The 6713-nt window shown below is 34.7% G+C and overlaps 1 protein-coding gene across 1 annotated transcript in view; it reads right to left on the minus strand.

Annotated features, from left to right (window-relative positions):
• Positions 1 to 6713, minus strand: part of wdr91 (WD repeat domain 91) — a 49716-nt gene that overhangs the window by 35200 nt on the left and 7803 nt on the right. The window lies entirely within an intron of this gene.

Raw genomic sequence — 6713 nt, forward strand, 5'->3', positions numbered from 1 at the left:
TAGCTAAAACTTTTATACTACATTTTTACACTTACCACCCAATTATTTTGCTCAGCGCTTTGAGATGACTTTCTTCTATTTTGTGCTATATAAATAAAGTTGCATTGAATTGAATTTGGTCATAATTGACAACTCTACTTAAGCTCCTCCCACTACTATACTGTAGTAGTTATATTTAAAGCTGGTGTTTTCTTTAAATGTGGGATTAAATAACACTGAATGATAATCAATGAAAGGAAGACTTTACATGTGAACATATTGGTTTAAATACATAATAGTGATGTGGCAGTCCAAATTCTAACAACATATTTCATTTAAAAGCTAGTAATACTTAATCAGAGGTGAAAATAACTGATTACAAAGTACTCACGTTATTGTAATTGAAATGCTTTTTATTGATACTTTTTTCAGTATATTTCTAAATCAGTGTTTTGACTTGTACTTACAGTACGTTTTAAAAAAAGTAATTTATTACTTTTCTGCCAACAGTTACTGAGTATTTTTTTTATTTTAAAATGATCAACAGACTTTGTAAAACTACAAAAAATGAAATGACCAGACAACAATCAAATGCATCACACCATAGTCGACCAATCAGATTAAAGGTAATGCACGGCACCAAAACAGCATTGAATGCTGGTTCTTTTCTTAGTTTCAGAGTTCATAAATGTAGTTATACTTAGAGCTGGAGATTTTTTATTATTATTTTGAATTGAATTAATTTGTGTATTTTAATTGAAAAAAAATAATTGTTCATTTTGGCAGAATATTTATTTTATACAGGTGTCTTTGTGTCAAAATAAATTAAGTTACAATTGCAAGATTTCATCTCTTCCTTTTTAAGTTTATGTTTACTGTATGCAAGGTAATCATGGCAAGATTTATTACGGATCAGGTCTGTGAAAGGATAGGGCACTGCATGAGTACCTCACATAATGGTCTAATTTGTGTTTTTTGCAAGGGTGGCAAAAATTCTAGTCTTCAGTACTCAAGTAAAAGTATAGATACTTGAATAAAAATAACTCTGGTAAAAGTAAAAGTATTGAAGTTGCTCCCTTACTTGAGTAAAAGTAAAAAAGTACATGCTACTAAATGTACTGTACTGTAAGTAAAAAAGTAAAACAAATGTCTCCTCAATTATAAGACAGTGTTTTTAAACCAGCAAATTCTATATTCTTTATTTTTTTTAAGAACTTGTAGAATACTGGTTTGTGAAAACAAGTAAAATCTGTGACCCTTGAACACCAGGAGAATTTAGCACTCATAATGAACACAATTTGTAAATAAAATGTGTCAAGAAATAAAATGTTCAATAAAACCCAGAGCAGCTTTGAGTTTAACGTCCTTAAGAACTTGTAGAAAACTGGTACATGGACATAAATTAAATCTGTTACCCTATATGAACACCTGGAGAATTTAGCACTAATTATAGATTAAAATAAATGTGTAAATAAAATGTTTCAAGCTTCTCCTCCAGCTTCACGGTTGTTGGTTGTGGAAGATGACGTCACGATGTAAAAAGAAGCAATTGTGACGTCATCTTTAATGGTCATAAAATTAAGGCCGTAGCTATGGATACGTTAAAACCACTCGGCCATCCTGGCACGGTGAAAACATAGGCACATTACACTTATGTAGTGTTGGAATGGATTATTATTCATGGTTTCTTTTTGTGTGTAATATTATAATTATATATCTTTATAATCAATAATCCTGTAAACAAAATACATTCTCAGTCAGTCCAACTTTTTTCAAAGCCCCACAGGACAAGGACAAACAATTTCAGATTTCAACAAAATCTGATTTTGACTTAATCTAAATCTAACAATAATAACCATGTACGTAAGCGATGATACAAATCAAATATAAATAACTAGGAAACTCAGATTAACACTAAAAAGTCAGTTTGATCCAAAATGCACAAAGTCTAAATTTTGAAAGATTCTAAAGACGTTTTTGAGAAACTGCAGGATTTATATCACACCACTGGGAGAAGAGAACGGAAAACCAATATTCATCAAAACGATGGAAGACTTGGGAAAATACGAAGGATCCACCTAAACAACAACATTACTGATGGTAATCACGGACATGGACCCAAATCTATATAAACACTGGAAACAAGACTCAGACTGTGATTATTTTACTGACACTGAATTCAATGTGGAAACCAAGAGTAAAAAAAGGTCTGTCATTTATTCATTTCAATTGCTAGGTGGTGGGGTGGCATTATACATAAAAGATAACAATGAAATGGAGATACTAGACCAAAGGGAGAGAACATATTAATCTGTTGTTTGTATCGAGCTCCTGATTGCAAAATAGCAAAATAAACATTCTAAATCCCTTAAACTACATGTACACAAATGGACTAAAACCTCTTAAAACGAAACCAACTAGAATTAATAAACACAGCTCAGCACTGATAGATAACATCTTCACAAATATGAAAAATTCAGATCTAACCAACGGAATCCTAATAAATGACATCTCCGACCATTTACCAATATTTACAATATTTAATACTAACGACAACATCCACCCAGAAACACACAAACCAATAACATACAAAAGACTGAAAAGAGAAAAACAGCTAGAAAACTTTAAATAACAGATAAGAACAGAACAACAATGTCACTCAACCAGGAAAAAGGCACAGCAGAGGATGAACTTCCTGCGTCAGCTGAGGAAGTTCAACCTGCCCCAGGAGCTGCTGATAATGTTCTACACCTCCATCATTCAGTCTGTTCTGTGCACCTCCATCACTGTCTGGTTTGGATCTACAACCAAACTAGACAGACACAGACTACAAAGGATAGTCAGGACTGCAGAAAAGATCATTGGTGTCGATCTGCCCTCCATCCAAGACTTATAGCTGTCCAGGGTCAGAAAACGGGCAGGTAACAACACTGCAGACCCCTCTCACCCTGCACACAATCTGTTTAAACTCCTCCCCTCAGGCAGACGCTACAGATCACTGTACGCCAAAACAACCCGCCATAAAAACAGTTTCTTCCCCCAGGCTGTCACTCTGATCAACACTAAACAGTCAAAGAGTGTCAGACCTGGTTCTGTGAAAAAACCCTGGAACCAAACATAACAACCCTGGATCAATCTGACACTGAGAATGTTCATGTACATACCTTTAATTTAAATGTTCTCCTGCACTACTTATCAATGCTCTACTGCACTATTTTCCTTTTATTATTATCTTTCTTTTCTATTATTTTCCTTCTTTTTATCTTATTTTTTTATTTTTATTTTTTTTATTTTTATTTTTATTTATTTTTATTTTTATTTATTTTTTATACTATTATTATTATTATTATTATTATTATTATTATTATCTTGTTATTTTATCGAGTTTGCACATTCTAGTCTAACTACTGTTTATATTTATACTTATTATCATCTTTTCTAGTTGATTGTTTATTATTGAATGTTTTCACTATTGGAGAGAGCACAGTTGACCGAGTCAAATTCCTCGTGTGTACAACATACACTTGGCGAATAAAGATGATTCTGATTCTGATTCTGAGACTGACACCAACTTAGCTTTAAACCATAGCAAACTACCCTTATTAATACATTACATGAAACATTGAAACACATGCTCACAGTTAAACACAAAAATGCAGAATGTGTTAAGTCCAAAACGTCCTTTCCTTACAAACAAAGAACAAAACCAATGCAAACACATTCACACCATCATGGAGAGGATCCAAGATGGCGGAGTGAGAGGACACTTATTTGCAGGCTCACAATAAATACATTGTGTATTCCTGGAATTGTAAACTTTGTGGTGCAATAACCCAAAGCCTACCAAAAAGGAACATTTTCAAAGCCTTTTGACTTTGTTAGTCATATATTGAGCGTACCGAAATGTCAGACCACGACTACAGTGTGTGTGTTCAACCTGTTGCTGTTCTATCCATGTCGGAAGATGAGGTGGAAGACATTGAGGTAGATGAAACCTCTAAAGCAGGCAGGATAAACCTGGCCCATAATCCAATCAAAAGCCCTAAACCCAAGAAGTTGAAGGCAAGCGGCGACAAAAAGGAAGAGGAAAATTTCAACGCTACTCTTCTCCCCAAAACTTTTCATTCTAGCAACACAGTTATTATCAGTTCTGATCAATAACTCCAGTGATATACAGGGAATTACAATTTTTAACAGAGTTTAAGATAAGCCAATTTGTGGATGACACCTGTTTCTTTTTAAAGGCAAATGTATTTGTATAGTGCATTTCATACACAAGGCAACTCAATGTGCTTTACATGATAAAACATTCAATTGTTTAAAATCAATAAGAACATTTAGTAAAATCAATTCAAATCATCAACAAACACATTACATCAACAACATGACCAAAAATCTCTTTCTCAATCATATGCAGTAGAGAAAAATAGTGCCTTTAACTTTGATTTAAAAATATTCACATTAGATGCTGACTTCAGCTCTGCTGGCAGTTTGTTCCACTTCTTTGCAGCATAACAACTAAAAGCAGCATCACCATGTTTACTGTGAGCTCTGGGCTCCACTATCTGACCTGTGTCCATAGATCTGAGAGACCTGCTGGGTTCATACCAGACTAACATGTCACTGATGTATTCTGGACCAAACCCATTCACAGATTTATACACCAGCAGCAGAACTTTAAAGTCTATTCTGAGGCTGACTGGGAGCCAGTGGAAAGACTTTAAAACTGGAGTAATGTGTTCTGACCTCTTTGTTCTGGTTCAGACCTGAGCTGCAGTGTTTTAAATCAGCTGTAGCTGTTTGATGCTCTTTTGGGGGATTCCTGTCAGAAGACCATTACAATAGTCCAGTCTGCTGGAGATAAAAGCATGGACCAGTTTCTCCTGATCTTTCTGAGCCATTAAACCTTTCACTCTTGTCAATGGTTGTCTTTCAGACAACTGTCAGGTCAGCAGTCTTCTCCATGATTGTGTAGCGTACAGAACTAGACTGGAGACCATTTAAAGGTCTTTGCAGGTGTTTTGAGTGAATGAGCTGATTAGAATGGAGCACCAGGTGTCTTCAATATTGAATCTCTCCACAATATTCTACATTTCTGAGATACTATATTTGAGGTTTTCATTAGTTGTCAGTTATAATCATCAACATTAAAAGAAATAAACACTTGAAATATGTCAGCCTGTGTAAAATGAATGTATACAAAATACAACTTTCACTTTTTGAATATAACTACTGAAATAAATCAACCTTTTCATGATATTCTAATTATATGACCAGCACCTGTAAATGGACCAAGACTAAGTTTTCCAAAGTGAAACTCTAATATAATTTTTCCTAAATGATTCTCTCTCTGTTTGTGAATAGTCCCAACATGCCAGAAAACAAAGCCACCTTCTCCATCACAGGAGGAGTCACTGATGCCAAAGAGTGATGAAGAGGAGACAAAGCTTCTAGTAACATCTTATTGTTCTACACTCACCTTCTCCAGTTCACCTATTTAATATATTTGTGAACAAATGGATTTATTATATATTTATTGAGTTTCTTAATGAAGCATTGGCCAGATGTACTGAAGTGATGGAGTTCTACAACTGTGGGTTCATTGTTATACCATGCTGTGTTTTAAAATGTTAAAGTCAATTAAAACAATCATCAAAACCAATGTGTTGTTATTTTTACAGTTTCCAAGAAAACTCTGACAATAAAACTCAATTAGAACATGTTTTTAATTGTTATATTTGGAATAACCATCATCTATAAACAGTAGATAATGGTAAATAGTTAATTAACATTTAGTTAATAGTTCATTTCTGTTAACAAACAATGAAATGATAGGATGCCTCAATACTTCGGCAGTGACTCCACCGTTGGTCCCGTTCTCCAGGTACCAGGGTTAGGGTCAATTGTAATTGTAATTGAGTAATTGACTAGTAATTACAGTTATGGTGTATTTATAATTGCAATTGTAGTTTTAAAAATCTGTTGTCAAGTCAAATTTGCAAGTACATTTTTCTTGAGTTTAGATACTTGACTTTGTAATTGTAATTGCCATAAAAATTTTATGAAAATTGTCAATTATAATTTAACACATGGATCCATGTTAGAGTTCTAAGTTCAGTTCTACACATATGTAGTAAACAGTTATTAAATCATGTTTCATTTCAAGCTTTCTCACATTTTATCATTTGAACAAAAATGAAACTGAGTGGTATACTGATACAAAAAAAAAAAAAACGTGGCTCAGGTGGTAGAGGGTCGTCTTCTGATGGAGAGGTTGGGGGTTCGATCCCAGTACCTGACTATGTGTCGAAGTGTCCTTGGGCAAGACACTGAACCCTAAGTTGCTCCCAGTGGTCGACTAGCGCCTTGCATGGCAGTCCTGTCCCACTGGTGTGTGAATGTGAGGGTGAATGAGCTGATATGTAAAGCGCTTTGAGACTGCTTCAGTGTGGTGATAAAGTGCTATATAAATCAAGTCCATTTACCATTTTACACCTTGTCCTTCAACAAGTGTTTCAAGAAGGTCCCTCGACAGAAAGACGAGCCCGGCAAGGGAGGATTCTGGCAAATCAACCCAGAGCATGAATTACGGAAGTTAAACAACTTTTCCATGACATTCTAATTGTTTGGAAAGGGTCTGTGTGTGTGTATGTCTGTTAATGAAGATGTGAGTCCTGAACAGAAGCAGCTGTCGTCTACAGACAATAGAGGGACCACGAGGTCTATGTTCAGTT

Source organism: Gouania willdenowi, chromosome 12 (assembly GCF_900634775.1).
Source record: "Gouania willdenowi chromosome 12, fGouWil2.1, whole genome shotgun sequence".
NCBI classification, from domain to species: domain Eukaryota; kingdom Metazoa; phylum Chordata; class Actinopteri; order Blenniiformes; family Gobiesocidae; genus Gouania; species Gouania willdenowi.